The 23,627-nt window shown below is 44.0% G+C and overlaps 1 protein-coding gene across 1 annotated transcript in view; it reads right to left on the bottom strand.

The window, feature by feature from the left end:
- Positions 1-19,716, bottom strand: part of TGFBR3 (transforming growth factor beta receptor 3) — a 161,133-nt gene extending 141,417 nt beyond the window's left edge. Inside the window, exon 1 of the mRNA XM_048497042.1 lies at positions 19,435-19,716. The gene's annotated coding sequence lies outside the window, so the exon portion shown is untranslated. The remainder of the gene's footprint in view (positions 1-19,434) is intronic.
- Between the last annotated feature and the right edge of the window lie 3,911 nt (positions 19,717-23,627).

Raw genomic sequence — 23,627 nt, 5'->3', positions numbered from 1 at the left:
AGGTACAGACCAATATTACAAGGAAGGGAAATTCATATTGTGACCTTGCATTTTTCAAATTTTGCAACACCACTACTTGCAAGTATAGCTGCTGCATTAACAGCATGAGGGGCTGAACTTGATTAGCAAGGTCACATCGAGGTGCAATAGCTAAACCTCCTCTCCCCTCCCTAAATAGTCATGATACAAACTGCAACCTCATGTGGTTGTAATGGAGTTTTATAACTGAGAACATCGAACTATGCATTTCCAAGTGCCCTATCGATTTAGAGCTGTATACATTAACTTAATATCACATTCATGGTTTGGTACCCATTTTGCCAAATCCACAAAGTCCTTCTTGATGCAACAAGCGGCAGAACAAGAGAAAGAACACAGAAACTTCTAAGATGAATTACCAGAGCAACCAGCACAGTTTCTTCTACAATGCAAATGCCAGATATCATACATACTAGAGGGTATGAATAAGCATTTTGAGGCCTTAAGCAGGCAATTGTGACCATTTCAGAAACAATGAACAGAAGAGAATCGAGAACCAAGAATTACTAGATGACAGACGTGTCAAACAGAACATCTTGAATGGGAAAATTGTAACTGTTGGTTAGATCACTCTTTCCTTAAGGTCAATGTATAATCCAGTAATGGCATACTTTGTGCAAAACAAAGGCCTATGAAGGATTATACCCACATGGGGTCAAGGGAGATCAAGCTATTCTGACTCTCAGTATCAAAGGGCACAACCCTACCAGTCGTTGGCATCAATGGAGCCTTTACTCATGAATGTCTTTAGGACTGTTGCCTAAATCAGTCTTCAGCTGCATGTGAAAGAGTGGGCCTTTCTGGTAGCTCTCATATGAAAGGTCTGCCAACCACTCCCATTTCTGACCTGTGAATATGCAATCATAGTGTAACAATTTCCTCAGTCTCCCAAGATTTCCAGCTTCTCAGCAAATATGAACAGCCACTATAAATCCAAGTGCTAAGGGGGGAGGAACCTACCTCCTTTCCAAATTGCAAAACAATAACCACAACACTTGGATGTTATAAAAATTCTATGGAATTAAATCCTGTCAAAATGATGCTTGGACTTACTTGTAGCCTATGGAGGACTGAAGTATAAATCAAGTTATTAAAATCCCCTACTCCAAGTATTCCCAAGGTAAAATAGTGCAATGCTGAAATTCCACCCTTTGTATCTGAAAGAAACTGCTGCAGTTGCAGCTTAAGTATGAAGAAAGGCCAGTGGTGGAGCGCCACGGGGATGGGGGGTAAACACACCAGGTGCGCGCCCCTGCGGGGGTGTGGCAAGAGCATTCCAGGGGCATGGCAGGGTGTTCTGGGGGCGTTCTGAGGCGGGGGTGTAGCAGGGACATGGGACACACGCGTGTCACAGGAGCAGTTCTCTCTTGCTCCGCCCCTGAGAAAGGCCCCCAGACTACCTTTGAGTGTCATGAACCTAGAGCATTAAATAGCCACTAACATTCTGTTCTTAGGGGTCAGCAACATCTTACAGTTAAACTGCATCAAAATTCAGAGCAACAGAGCAACAAAGAAAGGACAACATAAGAAAGGCCCTTTGAACTACTGATAACTGACATGTTGGAAGTTTTTGCATCCCAAACATGGCTGTTGATCATTCTTTATTAGGAAATGACATGCATAAACACTGACAGTAAATAATAAATACACACAAGAGTATCCTGCATGATGGTTTTAGTGTGTTGGCATGTATTACACTTGGATCATATGCATGAGCACCCGTTCACCTGTAAAATTTCTCTTTCTGTAAATGATTTCTAAGAAGTCCCTTAGGCTCATTCCGCACATGAGGAATAATGCACTTTCAAACTGCTTTCAGTGCTCTTTGAAGCTGTGCGGAACAGCAAAATCCACTTGCAAACTGTTGTGAAAGTGGTTTGAAAACGCATTATTTTGCGTGTGCGGAAGGGGCCTTAGTTCCATTAAAAAATTGCCTGCCATTTCATGAACCGGTTGCATCATACCTATCCGTTCAACATATCTTAAGTTCAAGATTTCATGCCATATTTGGTTTCATAATGAGCCACATTTGGCTCTGGAACCATTGTTTGGAGCCCTCTGTCATAAGGAATTGTTGCTGTGACATCTTTTATCCTTCCACCCCTCAAAATTTTCTTCCTTTAGTACTTATGGGTAATTGCTAAGATTTCTCCAAACCTTTCCAAGGCCTAAAAGAACAATAAATACACTTTAGATCAAGCAGTGACTAAAGTATTTATTTTGTCACTTCTGACAAGTGCCAGACAGAACTGTCCACTCAGATCCCTGATTCTATGCTTTCTGCCCATTACTTTCCCCAGATATTACCATCTGTTTCGAGTATTATCTCTCTTTCCTCTCATTTATTTTCCTGCTTTGTTCCCCATCTCTTTCCATCTTCCCGGCCAAATTTTACTTTACGACATGAGAAGTGGCTTCCTATTCCGGACCTCCTTATCACAGCTCAGTTCCTCAGGTTCCTTTCCATCAATATCTGTAAACTTAACCCTCAACAGAAAGAATATCATAACACAAGGCTCCCCTGACTCTGCCAGGATCTGACACAAGCTGTAAAGTACTTTGGATCAACAGTATGAACTTATTTCCCAGGAACTGCTCAGCTGAAGTTCTTAACTCTTATCTGCTTGACACTACCGGCTTCTGACTCTCTGACATTCTTGCAAAATTAATGCCTTACACTACAGGCTGCTATAATCATGCATACAAGGAGTCTGCCAACCATGGACATTCAAAAAGCCAGCAGTCAGTTAAAAAACAACCTGGAACTGTATTCTCATGGGCAGTTTCCGCACGGGCGGAATATGGCGGCCTGGGGACGGCAAAAACACCGTCCCCAGGCCGCCATTCGCACAGGGAGCGCAGCTGCATAGCAGCCGCGCCGCCCAACCGGCGCCAAGCCAGCGTTTCCGGAGTGCGCTGGGAAGCGCACTTTCCTGGGAACGCCGGCTTGAAGCCGCTGCCGTGTGAACGGCAGCAGCTTCAAGGCACCTCCCCCCCCACTCCCTCCCTGCACTTACCTCGTCCCCGGGCCTCCGGCGCGTCGCGAACCTGGGAACCACGCCCTGCCCTGCGACGCTGGAGCAGGCGCGCAGGGCCGGGGGGCGTGTCCTCAGGCCTCAGCGACGTGCCGGAGGCCCGGGGACATGCCGGGTCGGCCGGGCGACGGCGCTCTGCGGCACCGTCATCCCGGCTCTTTCTGAGACCATCCATGTGGACGGTCCCAGCGTCGTCGGGTTGGCGCGAAATGCGCGGACCCAGCCGCTTCCGCCTCCGTGTGGAAACGGCCATGGTTAAAATGTGCATTGCCCTTCTCCCTGCAATATGGTGACCACACTTAACAAGAAGCTGTACATATAGTTGGTAAGCTCCTCCGTTTATGTAACTAAGTGTTGTTATCACTTTAAATTAGAGCTGGCTTTATCATGAACCAATGAGAAGCACAAAAAGGCATAATTTCCTGCTTTCAATATCTACTCACCATGGATTTAAAAATTAGTTCTTATCCAGGGTGGGCATGAGTATGTAACTTGGAATTTCTTTAGATAAAAAACTAAGCCCACAGTAATTACAAACATGGGGAAAAATGCTTGCTTTTTCTCCTCATTTTTCCTAGATTTATCTATTATTTCAGTTTTGTAAAACAATAGATCCCCCTACATCTGGCCTATTTACAGAACACTTACAATTTTTACATTTAGCTTCTCAAAACCTTACAGCACTGGATATTTCCTAAGGGTCATTTTGAATTTGTCATCTCTAATGTTCTGACCTGAAATTCCACCTTTTGATATTGCTTCTCTGTTGACAATTCAAGCAGTGATTTCTTCACCTTGAATTCTTCCCATAAAATGTATACATTTTTCAATGTTATTTATGCATCAGTAAGTCAGCATTACACATATATGTATATATGCCACATAAAACTGTATATATGAACACAATGAAAATGAATCTACAAGTATTAATGATGAAAAATAAAGAATTGAAACAATTTTCAAAAAATCTGGCTGTTGTGGGATTTCCAGCTGTGGTCTGGTAGTTTTTGCTCCCAACATTTCACCTGCATCTACGGCTGGCACTTCAGAAGTATGTCACAGTGATGTGTGGGATGGAGAGAAAAACATCTTGCCATGACATATATCTGAAGACATCAACTATAGATGCAATGAAATGTTCAGAGCAAAAACTACCAAACCATGGCCACATAGCCTGGAAAACCCACATCAGCCAGCTGGTTCCGGTTGTAAAAGCCCTCAACAATATATTTTGAAGCCCCCCCCCCCCCCCCGCACACACACACAAAAAGCTAATATAGAATAAATACAGGGAACTTTTACCTTTTCTCATCAATTGATCAGAGGGGGCCCAACTTCCAGATTTTACCCTCTACTTATGACATGATTATTCTACTTCACTACTGAGAGGCATTAATCCTTACCCAGAATGGGAATTTAGTGTAGATTCTCCGAATGCTTTAACAGCGCAATCTAATGAAGTTATTCCAATCTAACACCACCAAAATGAATGACCTTAGACTAGCATAATTCTCTTCAGGATTGATTTATAAGAGCAGCCTGTGCCTTCCTGTGCCTCTCTTCCACTCAAGCTTCGATAGGTGGTGGTTTTCCCCCCATGTATCAGGCTGGGGGAAGGTTATTACTGGGGGACAGCAGATGTGCTGCCCAGTGGTCACTGGGGGACAGCAGATGCGCTGCCCAGCAGACGTGCTCCCGGATCTGTTTTCTATGCTGAGCCTCTAATTCCTTCAGCCCACATACCAATAAACAGGCTGTGGCCAAATTTTATTCCACACAAGGTGGTTGTCTGTGCTGTCTTTCTGCACCCTCGAGCTCATTCTCCCCTCCTCAGGCAGCAAATATTCTTAATCTCTATCCCAACACAATTATTAGAGTAACATATCTCAGAGTCCCTTCTACTGAGTTTTGCTTCCATCCTAGAGAGGAAGTAGAATGATGGCATTGTAAATATTGCCGGCAAGTGAATAATAATACTCTTCATTCCAGTACTGGCACAAGCCACTCAGAATCCAAACACCAATGTGTTCAGAAAATCTGAGGACAGATTGTACTTTGGGGGTGGGGGAATCCCTGAACATTTCATCTTCAGGGAGTTAAAATAGGACATCATATTATTAGGACAGCAAAATCCCAAGTAACATGCTGCTCTGATGCCGGAGAATTACTCATATATTGCTCTCTGTAATGGGACATTTCCACAAATCTCTGCGAAAGGCTATGGGAACTGGACGAGTGCCAACACGAGATGTTTTATGACATTCACAGTTGTGCTCCCCCTGCATCCCCATAACTTTTTGCAAGGTTCTTTTTATACTTTACATATTACTGTGTGTGCCATCAAATTACAGGAAGCCACAAAATATACATAATTACACCCTGACAAGGATCAAGGCTTTCACTTTTTCCTGCCTGCAGAAACCCAAAATGTAGCATGTTCCGCAACACATATTTTGCACCTCATTTGAAATACCAGCCTGAGAACAGTTTGACTAAAAGGAGATCCAAAATTCTGTTCTGCAAATATAGTAAGAGACCACAGCTTATTGGCAGAACACATTATTTTCAAGCACAAAGGCTCAGTTTCAATCCTTGATATTTGGGGATGAAAGCCTTTCAGGCAGTAAAGATGGCATAACAATGCTCAAACTACAAGGAGGTGTAGGGAGAGCTCCCTCTACAAGGCCTTTTTACTGCATAATGGAGTCACCGGATAACAATGGCAAGAGTGAGAGTAATTTGCTCCACAGCCCTGCAGCACTCATAGGAACATGTTTCCTTTAAGAGCAAACATTCCCTTCCCTACAACCTTTCTAGAAAGTTTGCTTGCCCTGAAACTTACATATTTTAGCTCCTCTACTGGACATTTCCTGGCTGCTATTGTTACTAAATCCAGGAAAAAGCATGATGCAAACAAATAGAGCCATAACAACAGCACAGGTCTAGGAGTGCCATCTGAACTGCATCCAGGGGCAGTGGTTGCATTTGCCTTGTGCTCAGGCTTGTCAACCTCCAGGTGAGGCCTGGAGATCTCCTAGATTTACAATTTATCTCCAGACTACAGAGATCAGTTCCCCTGGAGAAAATGGCTGTTTAGGAGGTTGACTGTATCAGTTTAGATTCCTCTGAGGTCTCCTCTCTAGGTTCCACTCCCAAATCTGTTGGTGATCTCTCTGGTGAGAGATACCTGTGCATTACAAGCAGAGGGCACAGAGGCAAAAGAACAGCAGAGAATCCCCAAGCATGTGTGTATGCGTAGGCACAAAGAAAAGTCAAAGTCTCTGAGAATATCAGTCTTAAACATCAAAGGGATAGTGTCAGCATGATAGAGAAAAAGGTGTCAGTGTCCTGACCCTCTCTAGTTAGATGACTTACTGGTAAGTCCCCCTCTATCTCTGAGGCAGTGTACAGTCCTTCACTTCCAATTTCCAGTGTACAGTCCTTCACTTCCAACAAAATCTCCAGGAATTTCCCAATCCAGAGTTGGCAACCCTGCTTCCACTTCATATTTTTCTTGCCTCCTATTTAATGCCCAGTACCCACATTACTCCAGTAGTGTGGAACATGCTGTAGCTCTGATCCTTCTCGTACCACCAAATAAATAAACTAATCCCAAAACCCGTGCAAGGAGCTTATGGAGTGGCTCCTCCCCATGGGTCAGTTCTTAAGCAACTCAGTTGACACAGGCCTAAGGGGGGACCAACCCACAGCTTTGTGTTGTCCTGGGCTTCTCATCTTGGTGAAAGGAACAGGTCTAGTATAGCTGTAAGACCCCTGGAACGACTTAAGAACTTGGCCTTAACCAAAAAGCCTAAAGCAGACCAAAAGTTTAGAAGTTGACATACACATGCACTGTGAATGCACACAGACATGCATGCTTAGGATACCCACACAGCCTGGGTGGGAGACTTTGTCAGGATTCTGCATATGCCACCCAGTTACCAACTGGGCATTTGGAATCAACTGCATGAATAACAAAAGCATCAGATTCCAGAGCAGGTAGCCAAGCTGTATTAGCTTGCGGCATCAAAAAGTAAAGAGAGTCCTGAGGGATTCTAAAGTGACAGATTATTCAAATTTGGCTGCATTTCAAATTACATGGGGGGGAATTGCAAAAATTACATAAATCACCAACAGCGTTGACCGAGATGTGAAAAGCAGGCATGAGCCAGTGTGGATTAGCGCTTAGAGTGGCAGGCTAGGATCTGGGAGATGCAGGTTCGAATTCACACACTGCTATGGAAGCTTGTTGGGTGACCTTTGGCCAGTTACACACGCTCAACCCAACCTACCTTGTCACAGGGTTGTTGTGAGGATGAAATGGAGAACAGAAGAATGATATTAACTACTTTAAATGGATGCTAACCGGGGAGAAAGTGGAGTATAAGTGAAATAAATTGTAAAAGGTTTTACAACACAGATTGTTGCAGATTTCTTGCGGCATAAATTTCATAGATTAGACCTGCTTCATGAGAAGCATGGAATTTATCCTCAGATGAAAGACAAACATGCACACACTGTAATGGGAGTGGACCTTAATCTGTGGAATCAAAGGCAAATAAATGGAAAAGCTACAGACCATCTACAAAGTCCAAATGCATGAAAAGTAAGATGATCATTCACAGCAGTAGGCATTGATAATAGCACAGTCTCGCTGGACTTGCTACATTAATTTAATCCTTACGTAAAATTCCTAGAATTACAAATAAGCTGTAACTGGACAGCTTCTTGACAAATTCCAATTTAACAGTTCCATGTTAGATTTGAGGGAGGGATTGAAAAATGGCAACTTTCAGATTATGAAAAAAGCATCCCAAAAGATTAATTTCTCCAGTGGTTTTTCCATGTTACCATTTTTTAAAAAACATCAGATTTGTGCACATTTATTATTTTGCATAGAAACTGAACCTATCTGTCCCATGTAAAGACGAACAGGCATTGCTGACAGACAATGTCATATATTACATTGGAAGATGAGTATGTGTCAAAGCCCCTAATGGTATGGCTGATATTAGAACCTGTCAAAATGCTGTCTGGACAGCTATGGGGACAGCGTTGGCACCTGGGTTTATCATATAGCCTTTGGCTAACACTGAACCATTGCTTTTGGCTTAGATTAGAAACATCATTGCAACAGAATACATTTTACTACTGTCTCCTACTGGGTAAAAAAGGTCTTATCGAAGCAACTCTCTCATAACCTCCAATGCAATTAGTTTGCAGAGATAACAAGAGCTCCTTCGATTATCTAAACAAAGCTTCACTGGGAAACTCCTAACTGGAAAACAAATCATTTTAATCATTACCAGATTGAAATCAGAAAGAGAGGTCAGGTCCCTTTTAGAAATAAAACATGGTTATTCAAATATGCAAAGGAAGTTCAAAGATAGGGGTGAAGCTTACAAAATGACTTTGAGCATCGGCATTTGCTATTATGCTAGGAAACTGGATTCAACATTTAAAAAATAACCCTACTATGTAAAAAACACAAACATATACCGGTACTTACAGGACAAACGCCATAATCCCACTGCATCTGGAACAAACCAAAACTTTTTTATTTCTCAGAAAAAAAAACTAGAAATGGATAAATGATGATTGGATCAAGCTACTCAACTTTCACTAAAGGTTAAAATCCAGCATCTGGAGGAACAATCTGAATTCAGAAAACTTATCTGCATGTGAAACAGACTTTAAAGAGAAAACCTTCTCAAAGCGTACGTCAAAAAAAGCATTGTTGTTGTGTGGGAGTCATCCCACCTTCCTCCAGCTGGGCCTTTAGCTGATCACTCTAGGCTTCATTGTGTAAAAAAAAACAATAAATTGAAACACCCAAAACATGAAAAAGGAGATTGTTGATTATAACAGAGTTTACCCATAAAGGGTTTTAATTAAGGTGCTCACTCAGATATGCTGAACCAAAAAATAAAAGCTGAAAACCACTCGGGGGAGGAAAATTGAGGTACAGTTAGCAAATTTACAGCATACAAGAATCATCCCTAAAGAGAGTGCCACACCCATCCCCTAGTGGAAACAATGGAGGAAAATTGGGGGGGGGGGCATAAAATTGGATTCCTTGATCCAATCATCACCAAATTTGGGATTCTTATTAAGGAGAGGCACCAGTAGCTGTGCTGCACATTTGGTGACTGTACCTTAAAAACAGCCCCCCAGAGTCCCACAATTTCCCCCATAAACTAGCACAGAAGCCATTCTCTTTAACTTTTAAAGGGAATGGTCCATGTTACCCATTCCAAGGCTCTGGGAACTGTTTTTCAGGGCAGAGGCATCACATTTTCAGCAGAGCTGTAGGTGTCTCTCCTTAGAAGAACCCCTACATCTGATGAAGACTGGGCCAGAAGGTTCAATTTGACCCAAGCTTAACCAAACTCAGAGGCTCTCATAAAGAGAAGCAACTGTAGCTATACTGAAAATTTGGTGCCTCTATCTCAATAAACAGCCCTGCAGAGCCACAAAAGAACTCCCCACAGAGGGCAATGTAACTTTAAAAATTTCCTACCATTATGAGAATGGTGGGGAAATTTGTCTCAGTTTGATTCACTGGTATAAAATTGTTTGACTCCAATCTGTGAACGATACTGAACCCACAAGTTGCCAAAGCACCTCTTTGTCATGCTGAGCATTTGGATGAAGGGCTGCACTACTTAACAATACCAGCAGAGAAACGTATCTTGGAAAGTTTCCTTCCATTTTAGGAAATTGAGTAGAAGGAAACTGTGCTATAATGCTTCTCCCTGATATGCTGGCTTCCTGCACACAGAAGATGTTGCCTATTAGTTCATGCATTTCCTTACCCCAGTCTTACAGGGCTACAATGCTGCTCAACATGTTACTGTACCTGTTTTTGTTTCTGTTTTTTCAAAAAAAGCCTACCATTTTTTAAATGGAAAAATGGATACATATTTTGTTCCATATATGTATACTGTTATGCTGAAATCAACCAAAGTTCATTCATAACCAAACGTTCCTCAGTCATTGTTTATTACACCACAGAGAAGGAGTCTCGCAAACAGGCCTGGTTTATTTAAAGAAGGAAAAACAGAGAATGTTCTAGCCAGTTGCTGATCATGACCTTCAGATAAACTCTTCCCCTGTATCTGAAGAGGTCTCTTTCAAGGTCTCAGCGTAACCAATTTAATCTCCAATTCTTATCATTCAAACTTCCCTGCATGCAAAAGCTGAGAAAGCAGCTTGAGCCATCTGTTTAGTCTTGAGCTGAATGATTTCTTTTGAGAAATATATTTAACAGAGTGAAGGTCCTAGACACTGCAAAAGGTAAAAAACAACAACATATAGTAAGATGAACTATTCTGCACTATATGTGAAGGACAGCAAGAAGCATTAATGCTCCACATGCAGTAAAGCTTTATAGCTACAGAGATTCAGCATAACAATGCCCGGAATAATAGATTAGGCATTTTACCTACAGATACATTGGGAGGATATATACTGCTCTCAGCTAAAATGCATAGGTTTTAAAATCTGATGCTCCCAAAGAGAAAATAATAACATTTGGGATGGAAAGAGACATGAAACTGATCCAAAAGTAATCCCCAAAGTGCTTTTAGAGGAGGGTTGCTTTTCGCTCCACTGAAACTATAAGTAAGCTAATTGCTTTTAAGTCATCATAACATAATACCATGGAACAACAGCTATCCCATGGCCATAGGACCATGGTTACAGTTTGTGAGGAAATGATTTTCTTTCCAATCTGGAGCCTACATAACGGTTTGTCCATATACAAGCCCCCACACACATATTCTTTTGACCACAGGGCCTGCAGCCATAGACAACATGCACATATACGCACCATAACTTGGTTATGCACAACAAAGTACAATTCTGAAGATTTAACATCTGCATGCAGCTGCTGGGAGAGATCATCATCCAGAGCTCTTAAGCGTGCTGTTCAGTACACTGATGACACTTTCTATTTCATGTCTATTTCATGTCATCAGAACCAGATGAAGCAGCTGCTGCTCTCGCCAGGTGTCTGAGAATACTGATGGACTGGTCAAGAACAAATAAATGAAAATCTGGACGAGACAGAAATTATTTTAGTAGGTGTTTCCAATAAGTGCTTAGAAAGAAAAATAATGGTATTTGATGGGTTCATACTCTTTGAAATGCAGGGGACTGGGATGGGGAAATGGCCCTAGAAAACCCCCACCTCCTGACCTGCTCTAGCTTCACTCCACCGCCAAAGGAGGGAGAGAAGAGGAGGCTTGTCTATCCAGCAAGCCACTTCTTTCCTAGCTGTGTGAAGACCTTGGGAGAGGTTGGAGAATCTTCTTCAGGCCACTCAGGCCTTGGAAATACCCTGGGTTGGCTAGGCGTGCCTCTCCCATGTTGCCATTCACCCCCCCCCCCCCCAGGACTGGGCTGGACCAGCTCTGATGGGGTTTGGGGGGGGGATAAGACATCAACCTACCAGGAGAAGTGCCAGTGGCTGTTAACGGCCAATCCACCCCTGCTTTGAAAGATCAGATTTGCAGTCTAAAAGTTCTTCTGGAGTAAACGCTGCTTCTGGGTTTATAAAACTATACACAAGCTAGAGGAATCAGATAAATAAAACTTTTCTCCCATAATACTTCACTGGCATTGCTCCGTGTGTGTGTGTGTGTGTGTGTGTGTGTGTGTGTGTGTGTCTGTGTCTGTGTGTCTGTGTCCATCCATGTTAAGTACTGTCGAATCACTTCTGACTCATGGGGGCCTTATGAATCACTGCCTTCCAAAATGTCCTATTGATAACAGCCTTGCTCAGGTCTTGCAAACTGAGGACTGTGGCTTCCTTGATTGAGTCCATCTTACTCTTTTCCTGCTGTCTTCAACTTTTCCTAGAATTACTGTCTTTTTTCAAGTCTTCACAGTTTTCTACCAGTAATGTGCAGTCATCTGCCTATCCTGAACGGTTAATGTTCCTGGCCTAAAATATTGCTGACCAGTTGTTAATTATAGGCAAAATGAAGAATATTACTTCTTTGTTCCATTAATAATGCCAATAACCTATATTTTTCTGGTGCCAATTTCAAAGTGCTTTTTAACTTTTACAGCCCTGATCATAGGCCATGGAGTTGTCTTGAAGGGAAGACTCAAATCAGATACATTACAATAGTATAGCCTCAAGGTTACTGTGGCGTAGATCCATAGAGGCTAGTCAAGAATTGCATCCACCACAAGCAGGACTGCCCTAGTAGATGTCCACCAGCTGTCAGCTGTCTTGTGATGTTAAATTCACCACTCACCTTTGCGGGGAGACTGGTAAGGACTGTGTGTGTGTTCTTCTGCCCAGCCTTTGATACTGGACAGTAAGCACTCTATCTACATTAAACAATGGAAAATTGGAATTTTCTGCCTGGTAATGTTTCTGATTTTATAATATTTTTACTGTGGTATTATTGATGTTATTGCTTCTGGTATAAATTGCTTTAAATGGTTTTTTACTATGTAGTGGTGCAGTTTATAAATATAAACAAAAGAAGAAATGGCTACCAAAAAGGAAGAAATGGCTACCCAAAAAAAGATCAGATTGTTCAGTGACAATGCAGTGCATTTTGCATTCTCCTATAATAAGGTCAGCCCTGGTTAGTATTTGGAAGGAGACAACCAAAATTCCAGGGTTGTGACACAGAGGCAGGCAATGACAAACCACAAAACACCTCTGAACTTCTTTTGCCTCGAAAATCTATGAGGTGCCATAATTTGGCTGTGACTTGATAGCATTTTCGGCCACATAATGTGCTGTATACCAGGCTTGCACCTCTCATGACCCACTAAGCTGAACACAGCCCACATCTGTCATACGTGACTCAACAAGTGTTTGACAACTCTCCCCTCTTGTTGCAATGAACAACATACAAGCCATACAGGAACATGTTTGAAGTTTGTAAACTTATCTACTTAAAAAGCTAAAAAGTCTAAGTTTTTCTTTTTCAAGTTCCCTGAAAAGTAAAATTAATTAAATTTTAGAATCCTGGTTGCCATATAATCTTGTCAATGTCACTATTCTGCTAACTTGCAGTTGATTTTGGGAAGCACCTGCAATGAGGACAGGAATTTACACATTTTTTTGTCTGTATTCAATCTGCAACAGCCAGCCAGAGGCGTAGCAAGGGGGGAAAGCACCCGGTGCACCAGTGCATCCTCCACCCCCATCCTGCCCCAGAACGCCCCGTGCTGGAACACCCCCGCCAGGTCCTCACCACACCCCCACAGGGGTGTGCACCTGGTTTGACACGTGCCCCCCTTTCCCCTTGGAGCTACACCTCTGCAGCCAGCTCAATAATTTCTGGAATGTCCATATTTAATCATTATGACAACAGATAAGGAAGAGTAGTAGTTCTGCATCTAGAGAGACAGAGTGATATAATAGTTAACGTGTCAGACTAGGCCTGGAGTAGCCTAAGTTCAGGTGCCGACCATACCAGAACCAAAGCTAACTGGGTAAATTTAGGTCACGTACATTCTCTCAGCCAACCTACCTCACATAGGAAGGGGGAAACATGCACGTCACCCCAGCTCCTTGGAGAAACCACCAGGTATAAATGTGATTCGTCATGTCTACATGACAAATTGCCATATGCAAAATCAATATTATGTGAATCAACCAACAACTGAGGACACAATTGCAGTAGAGACTGTTGCTTTAAAATAAAAATCAAGAACCTCAAAACCATTTTTAGTTTGCAATAGTCACAAAACTCTAAAAACGTGAAGGACATTTTCATTGCAGTCATCAAATTGAGAAGGTAGAAATCTGGTAAAAAACCCAACTTGTTTCAGATCAATTTTCTGCAAATAAGAGGTGAACAATTCTCAGAAGTACGAACAATTGCCAGGAGATGAAAGCTCCTTCCTGGCGCACTGTGCTTTGTGAGTCAATGATGCCAAGAAACTGACAGTCAGATCAGCTAGTGCTAGCCAATGAAACCAATCGCCTCGTCAATGTGGTTACAGAGGGTGCCAAGAAACAGTGGAGTAAGTATTTTCCTCTTGCTTTTACTTCCGTACAGACCCTATAATCAGAGGCTTTAAAGTATGAGTTTTGTTGTGTGTGTCTGCCTTTTCCCTATGACCAGCTTCCCCACCCACTCCAGGTGAGCGAGAAAACGAGTCTGGTATTTGTTTGTTCAAGGATATTTGTTTTAGCAAAACCTTGTTCAGACTTCGGCAGTGGTTTCTCTTAGCAGTGGCAGATTTTGAGAATCCCTTCCCTGGGGGAGTACCTAAAGTTAATTATGCAGGTTATTTACTATCTTTCTCTACTGCTTTTTAAACAAGCTCTCAGAAGAGGCTCACAAAAACAGTAAAAGCAAAAGCTATATTTATCACCATCTAATACATTTCCCAAATCTCCATTTCCCTTTGCAAACCTCTTATATGGTTGCCAAATTATTAAAAGAATAAACCATGATCCAAGAGGTCATCAGTCCGATCATGTTTTAACCACAAACGTACTAGGCAGCCTCAGAAAACAAACCTGTCCTCAACACTCCATCTGCAATATGGGCATTACAATACTGGCCTCCTTCATAGAGTTTCTGTAAGGCTTATAGGCTAATTTAAGTGTAAGTATTTTGAACACGTAATATGATAGATGTGCAAAGATACAGTCAAGGTTACATTCCCAAGCTTTTGGAAGCCGTGTGATCTCTGTTTAAAGCCCTCTAAAGGATGAACCAATTATTTATACAGTTAATAAGTAAAACAGTCAATTTTATTCCTAATAGATTTGTAATTAGTTTTCAGCAGATGGAATTGTTCAACTTAACAGGCACTTTATATCTAGTCTATTCTTCTAGCAAGACTTTTTACTGGGGAAAACCTCTATAATTATTAGCCCAGTTTAGCAATGATTCATTTTGAATAACTTGTGACACCTGCTTGAAAAATATGCAGTGTATTTAGTAGTCAGCATACGGTGTTGGCTGGCTATTAATGTTTTTTAAAGCTAATTAAAGCTTTTTAAATGTTTTTTAAAGCTAACATAATTTTTAAAAGGTTGGAATCGTATTGTTTTCCCGTGGACTTTATTTATCTTGGACCCTTCTACTTTAACTTATTCAATGCTAGGTATTCAGACCCTGGCAATGGCTGAGCTCGCTTTTGTGTTTGGATCCTGTGACACACTCTTGAGTGCAGCTGAGAGGTAGGAAAGCCAAGAGATTCCCAGCTTCATTGGGAGGAGTCTGAACTGAAGGGCAGCCAATTGCAGTGCGAGGGTGACAGGTCTTTGTCTTTGGAACTTGCTTTGTCACGGCAACAGGTGAGGAGTGCTAAATCCGCCAGTTCCCAGTTGTTCACATCCCGATATCAATTCTTCCTGGTCATTTAGCACCCCCCATAAGACTAATTTCAGCTACTGGAAAGTGGAGGAAAGTGAAGGAGCTGGAGGGGAGAGGCTGCAAAGGAGATAAGCAACGAGTAGGAGGGTTTAGTGCCTTGAAGCCATACGTCCAGTTTGCTGTTAAAACTGCACAAATACCCGCTCGCCAGCTTGCCTGGGATCATGGGAAAAATGTAGCCGCCACCATGTCTAATCTAACCCTTATTGTGGGTGATTTATATTAAAGCTCCTCTTCATTTCAGCTTTCATACATATTCAGAACGAGTGTGTGTTTTCTAGTTGTTATAGTGTTGACTGACCAGGCTTCAAATCCCAGTCCTGTAAGAAAGTACACAGACCAGAAACGTTTGTGCAGTTCATTGCAGGAGATCGTGCCAGGAGTCAACACAATTTTTCCACACTGTCTTGCTTTGCCACCTTTACATTCAGCAAGGTTTGGTGCTTTCAGTCTGGGTCACAGCTTGGTGCTGTCAGATCTTTCAGCCATATGCCCCTCCACTATTACTGAAGCCTTAAAACTGTGATTTTTACTGCCATGCACTATTCACCTATTTCAGTAGGTTGGGGGAAGGGTTCCTGCTAATTTCTTGTGTAGGGCAAAGCTATTAAACCTGGCTACTTCTCAACTAGAAAGACTGGCCATTTAATTTAACCCGTTGAGGGTGGGAAACTTGTTGAGCACATCATTAGTATGGACTGCTACCATTGGCGTGGGGCTAGAGCCCCGGACACCACTTCCTGGGGTGCAGATTGTAGATCTGTGTCTCTCTTGTACTATTGTAATATGGCAGAACTATTCATAGGCTAGGTTGCCAACAGGCCTGGAAAAAAAGTGCGTCAAACAGAGGATTAATGGCAGCTGAAGTTTTCTAAGGGCCCAAGATAAATAACATCCCATTAAGGATCTCTATTAAAGGTGCAGGATACTTTTTCTCCAGGCAGTTAGCTGGCAAGCAGAAAGCCTCCTTCCATCATCACTTAAAGTTGCAAAAGGTTCCACAGGGAAGCAAACATTAAGATTACTCGAGCTAACTTCCAAGACTAAAGTCTTAACACAGTTGATTTGTGTTTGCTTGAACAGCATTTATAACTAATATAAATCCAGCAATTAAATTTATAAAAAAATATAAAATATCCTATTCCATGACAAGATAAAAGACTGAGAGAGATGGTGCAATCTTCTAAAAAAAATCACTATTCTAAATGCAGAACTTCTAACAAACCTGTTTATTATAATCAATAGACAAAAAGCACTGACACGCAAAGCTGTATTAACTTAAACTGCAGTACCTCCAGAATAAAGAATCTAATAGTTTTATTGTCTCTCCTTGTTGGAAAATGTTCAATTGTTTTGAAATTGTTGTTCCTTGGGGCTCCAGATGGGCCCCAAAACACATACAAATCAACAAACTAAAGGGGGGGGGGAAGCAAGACTTGCTTTCCCCAAGGGCATAACATATTGGCTGCCTCCCTACTTCGCAAACCAAACTTGTTCTTGCCACCTGGGAATGTTTATTTTATATTTTAATTATGCCCATAACTCAAGCTGTGGCACATGACATCTCCCCATTTTATTCTCATAGCAAGCCTGAAAGGCAGGCTAGGTGGCGAGATGGCCCAAGATCATCTGCCCAGTAAGTTTAATAGTGCAGAGATTTAAACCACTGTCCCTAGTTCTCATCTATCCCACAAAGAACTATACTACATGACTTATAACCTGGCCTTATGTTTTACGCAGAAGAAAACGTGCTTCGCACAAGATTTTCATGTAGAATTAAATTCTCAGACAAGTGATAAACATGTCTCAGTACATTTTATACATCAATATTGGACTTCTGTATGAGCCTGCCAGTGGTTCTAAGGCATTTCTTTGGATGTCCCTCCGAGAAGAAAAAGAAGAGTTGGATTTATAACGCCCCTTTCTCTCCTCTAGGAGACTCAAAGGGGCTTACAATCTCCTTGCCCTTCGCCCCTCACAACAAACACCCTGTGAGGTAGGTGGGGCTGAGAGAGCTCTGTAGAGCTGTGACTAGCCCAAGGTCACCCAGCTGGCATGTGTGGGAGTGTACAGGGTAATCTGAATTCCCCAGATAAGCTTCCACAGCTCAAGCAGAAGACCGGGGAATCAAACCCTGTCCCTCCAGATTAGAGTACACCTGCTCTTAATTACTTCGCCACTGCTGCTCCTACAGAGTTTTGGCAAGTAAGTGGCCTGGGAAAGGGCCTTTTGTGTGGTGGGATCTCAATTCTGGAACTCCCTCCTCAGACCTTTTCAGCCAGCCAGTCACTGTTAGGTATCACATTAAGACAATCTTGTTTGTTCAGGGATCCAAGTAACCATTTTTATCAGACTTTTCAGTTCTAGCATAACAGGTTTCAGATGCTGCTGCTATTCTGTTGTAAACACACACACAACTACGTTTTATTATTAGTTTATGGTAATTGCCTTTGAAGCAAATTGTGGGAAGGAATTAATGTTTTAAATAAAAATCTTATAGAATAAATTTCTTGAACGCACTGATTTAAAAGCAAACTCACTGTGGTCGTATCTCCCCACAATACTAAAAAAATATACTCCTAAATTTCCTTCCACCCAGAGCTTTTTTTGCCCTAAACTTTCAATATTTTTCTCTTTCCCTATGCCTGGTCTCCCCAAGGCTCTTTACCCCAAGAGGCACAAAAAAAGTAGCCTTCCTAACATCACGGAGGAAGCCTGCAGCAAACTGTGAACAGAATTCCCTTGGATTTCTCTAAAAGAATGGTGAGGCAGTTCCATTGTGGCCTAAGCAACAACAACAGCAAAGGTTGTTACCACATGATTAAAAGCAGTAAAAAGTTCTGCTATTATGGGAGAATATAGACCCTAGCTCCTAAAAGGCATTTATCAAAACTAAACATAGTAAGAGTGACAGAGTTCAAGTGCCTGACAAATCAAACCTGCAGTCATAGCCAGAGTACCGTAGTAGTACGTAATAGTAAACAACACGTAGAGGGACAAGCTTTGGTCCCTTGCCTGAATCCACAACCACTGAGACTCAAAGAGCAAGATTTAATCTTAGAATGGAATGACTCTTGGGTGTTTGTTACTCCAGTGCAATCAGCACTGAAACAAGGTACGTTGTAGAGACTTCATGCAATCTACAAAACTTTTCCTTCTGAGTAGTGAAACAGAATATAGTCTGGTGGGCCTGGGTTCAAACAAGCATCGTGGCAATAAGGTTACGACGACTGCCACACTACTTAAAAGTAGAGCAGGGACTACGGAGTTGCACTGGAGTTTATCAGCTGAACCAGGGTAAATCGGAGAGAGGTGCAAGGGACACCCAGAACTGTAGGGACTGAAATCAGGCACGTTTTGCGTTCAGAGGCTTGAAGAACCCAATCATCAAGCAAGCCCAACCACCGGCTCACTTGCGCATGAAAGCTAGCATAAACCTGGTGATCCCTGCACAAATGATCTGCCAGCAGGAGGCTTCGAGTCTTTTTAGAGAAATTCGTCAACCGATCACAATGGAAGTCCAGCAGACTGGAGGAGGCGCGGGGATCACCAGTCCAGAGCGAGCTCTGCCGCTTAGGAACCTCTTAAGAGTGGGGGAAATCCCGACGAGGGGCATCCAGCTGCCTCCGCCCCCGCTGGAGCACGTTCCCTGTTGCTCCGCTGCAAGCAATCCGTGCGCCGCTCTCAGCTCTGATCCACTCGCTTTTACTACGAAAGCAGCCTCGGCGTTTGTAAACACACACACACACCCCGTCCAATGCAAGCGTGGCCACAGTCAACCCCCCAACGCGCTCCCGGTTGTCCCCAAGCAGAAATAGCGGGACGGGTCGGCGGGGGAGTCCCAGAGCAACCCAAACATTCGGCGCAAGAGGGCAAAGAGCTTTCCAAACAAACCAGCACCCACGCCTGGCACGTCAGTGCTTTCCCCGCCTCAAAAGGCAGCCAGATCAGGCTGCTCGAAAGAATCGGGGCAGCTGCTCGCCCTGCGCTCCTACCTCGATCTGTCAAAGCTTGGCGAGGGCAACTTCGGGGGCTCCAACTTTCCTCCGGGTTTCTCCCCGCGCCACCAGTTGCAGCCACGTCCCAGCTACGCCACGCAAATCCTGCTGGCCTCCTCAGCCGGCATGAGCAACGCTGCTGCGGACAGAGACGGGCCAGAAAGGCAAGCCCGCAAATGCCCAGAGGCACGACCCGGGGCCGGGAATGCGCTGAGCCGAGCGTCCGCCGCGAGCGTCAGGCAAGAAGCGCTCCCTTGCTGCGCCCAGGCTCTGCGCTTAACCCCATCATTCTGGCACGGGAGCATCCCCTGTCGGGACTCGTGGTCGGGCCCGTCGGTCAGAGTCGAAGAGGTTTCCTATTGGGCGAGAGGCGGGACCTGGGCGGTGATGGGCATCAAGGAGTCCTTGGCCGAGAACGCTCCTCCTTCCTCTCCCTCTGTCTCGCGCCCGCTTCCTTTCCTTCTTCCAGAGGAGCGCGAGGCGAGGCGAGGCTCTGGTTTCCTTGCCTCACGTGAACAGAGGCTTCTCCTTCTTCCCTCGCGGCCGGCCGCTAGCAGCGTCAGGAGATTGCAACACATACGGGCCTGGGAGGAAATGTGCGTTTCCGTGGAAGACGTTTCCTTCAGCAAGAGACGGTTTCGCCTTTCTTCGTCCTCCCATTTTTTCCAGCACGCAGACATTTCGCCTTATGCAACGGCTCAGGAGAGCAGGGTTTTTTTAACTCGGGGATCCTCCCCCCCACACACACATGTGATAATGGCAGCTAGATCAAAAGATTGCAGCCCGCCCGGTGTACTTTTCCTGCTTAGCGTTTCTGATCCACTCATCGCAAAATTGCCGCAGTAGATCTAGAGCGCGCTCTCCCACCCTTAGCAAGGAAATCCGCCCCACCGATTTTTGTTAAATTGTTTGCTTGTATCGCGACGTTCCTGCAGGATTCAGTGGGGTTTTGCACCTTCGGGATTGAAGTGCATTTCGCGCGGCGGCAGATTGCACCCATGCTCACCTGCATTTTACACTCCTCTGCAAAACTGAAACTACAAGTCAGGTGTAAAAAACTACAGGTGTAAAAAAAATAATAAAAGCCGCTACGCACCCCCACGCACATTGGCTTGAGGAGGACACAAAAGTAACGAAATAAGAGACTCCTGCTGCGATCCAATGCATTATCCAGACCTTGGCCTCACGCCCGCGGTTCATTTTTCTTCCCCAACACAATAAAGCAAAAGGTGGGGGTGAGCTGGAGGCAGAGGTTCCGAATCCGGGCAGAACTGTTTCAGCTATGAGGACAAGCAAGTCTGGCCTGGGTAATAAAGGCCCAATGCTTGTCCATGCACACAGCTTGCTTTTGGAAACTAGCATTCAACTGAAAGTCCATTGGTGGGGAAAGACTTGGGTGAACGCAGAGTGGGGATGGAAAAGGTTAAGTATCTGCTGTTCCTCTATCACCTTTTTATCTCACCCTTCCTGCCTGGAATTCAGGGCAGCGGTTCTCTCTCACCTCTTATCTTCACCATAATCTTTAAAAAACTGGCTTAAGATCACCCAGCAAAGATCTGAGCTCAGCTGCTCCAACCCCTAGTTCTCTGACCCCTACATTGCAATGAGACTTCAAGGAGGATTTTTTCTATATTGTCTTTCAAATAGAAGCTTGTTTGGTGGGGTGGGGGGCAGCTTCCACATAACTGTTGGGTTGTATTTGTCATCTTTACACCATCCTGGATATTCTCTTCCCCAAACCTGCTGAACTCTTTGGAAAGAAACACTCCCAAGTACATTGCTAAAACCTCCGGAAGGAAAGTGGCATCTTTTTCTGGCTTGCAAGGGCTACCTAAGCACCATTTTCCTGCTCTTGTCTTGGCTGCAAATTCCCCATCACATTCCCTGTTGTACCACTGCATGCTGACCCCAAATGCATTATGTAGGCTGAATATTTTTAGGGAAGATTATCGAGACCATTAGAAAATGATAATTTCTGTGAACTGGAACATTTTTTCAAGGATATCTTTGTTTAAATGTGACTGGTTTTCTTCATTAGAAATATGACCAATTGTGTGTACGATCATATACGGAGATAGACTTCAAACCCCCCCCCCCCAAATCTGGTTACATAATGACTGTTTCTAAGCATAAATAATAAACCTTATTAACTACCTATAGCAGGGTCCACCCAATGAGTGTTCTCACAGGTTCCCGAGAGTAGGTTACTAATTATTTGTGTGTGCCGAGAGGGGGTGACTAATGGGTGATTTTGCCACGTGATTTTTGCCTTCGTTACCCCCTCCTCTCAGCAGTAGCGCGCAGAACTTGAAGCAGTCTAGCAGGAAGTGCACTGGCGCGTGTGGCAGCCTGCACCTGCATACATTCGTTTCCTGCCCAGGAATGCCCCACCCCCGGAATGCCCGGCCACGCCCCCGTTGTGCCCCGCCCAGCCCCATTGGCGCTACGCCACAGTTTGAATCCCACCACCATGGGAACCCGTTACTAACATTTTTGGATCCCACCACTGCCTTCTCCTCACCAGCAAGTGAAGCCAAGTAGCCCACACTCAGCCGGCGCTGGGAAGAAGGGATTGTGGGATTGGGTGGTTTCCATTCCACAACAGGCTTAGGTAGTTTTCCTGCGTATGTTGCAACAGCCAGTACATCACACAGGGGCAACAGGGCTTCCATCTGGCAGGTAGTTTCCCTGGTCTGGTACCCTGACAGCACCCCAAAAGTGGGGAGCCCCTCCAGGGACCCCTCCAAGAACTGGGCCTGCTGCCACCATGCAAACTCATGTGCCTCTTCTAGACTTAAGCCTTCCGTTGGCCTTTTAATGTTGCTGCGCCTTCTGTCCCTCCTTTTAACATTCTGGGAGTTTGTGACATCTACACAGTCCCCCTCTCCGGGAGGGGTTTTTATTGATAGTTTTAATGCTGGACGCCAAGTGATCTATGTGGAACGCTGTAATTCTATATTTTAAAGATGTTAATTATATTAATTTTATTGTTACTGTTATTACTGTTTTGTAACGCTTGTTGTTCACCGCCCAGAGCCCTTAGGGGATGGGGCGGTATATAAATGCGATAATAAATAAAAAATAAAAAAAAACCTATAGCAGGGTCCACCCAATGAGGCCAGCCATCCCTACCACTTAGGCATACTCTGAAACACCAAGTTTCCTGAAGATTTTCAATTTTTAAAGAAGGGGAATAAAAACATCCAAAAATTTAGTTGTGACATTTGCACACACACAATGTGGCTAATGTCATGGGTTGCTGTGACACCTGGAGGCAGAGGTGACCACGACAAGGTGGAGAAGTGGGAGAACAGAGTTGGCAATGGAGGAGAGGGAAGACAATTATATGTAACAAGTTGGGGACACACAAGAAACTTGCAGGAATTGACACCCCGTACCCCCGACCTTTAATTCCTCCCCTCTCCCTCCACTTGCCTCAGTGTCTCTCCCCCCCACATCCCTCTTACTTCTCTCCCCCATGCCTGTCACTCCTTCTCTTTCTGACCCGCCACCCCATCATCTTCCCTCCTCCCACCCCCCCCCATCTGCCTTGGGAGCTGCACTGGCTACTCCCCTAGCCTCTTCTGTGGCTTGCCTGGTGACTGCCCCCCACTAATACCGAAGGCATTCTGACCACCACCCCAATGCCAATGCTGCTGGGTCTGATGCAGCTTGTGGTCACTTCCCCCACTAACGCTGGTCCCATCACAGTTTCTTCCTGTTGATGCCAGAAGTAGGAAGAAGAAGTAGCATTCTCCTCTCTCCATGTGGGCTCAATCAGCAGATATAAATATTGACAGATGAACCTGCATGTGGCTATTAGATATTTATTTATTTATTTATTTATTTATTTTATTAGATTTTTATACCGCCCCATCCCCGGAGGGGATATATAAACTGACATGTATGACTCACTGCCACAGACTGTAGTAACCACCTTTAGTTTAGATTACCTAGGAGATCAGGCAAATCATGGTCTATCAATAGTCACTGGTTGTGCAGTTCTTTGCTTATGGTGGGAGGTTGTTTGGCAGATGGGTCCATCAGTTTCTCATGCTAATGTTCACTCCACTTTGAGGAGTTCTCATCATAACAAGTCACACAGCCTGTTCATCACAAATAGGGAATTCCTGGCAATTTTCATGGGCAGCGTTTTTAAGATGTGGCAGGCTGGTTGTCTGCACCAGCTG

Source organism: Sphaerodactylus townsendi, linkage group LG05 (genome assembly GCF_021028975.2).
Source record: "Sphaerodactylus townsendi isolate TG3544 linkage group LG05, MPM_Stown_v2.3, whole genome shotgun sequence".
NCBI lineage: Eukaryota > Metazoa > Chordata > Lepidosauria > Squamata > Sphaerodactylidae > Sphaerodactylus > Sphaerodactylus townsendi.
Note: the sequence above shows the minus strand (reverse complement) of the source record. Positions and strands in the feature narration are given on the sequence as shown.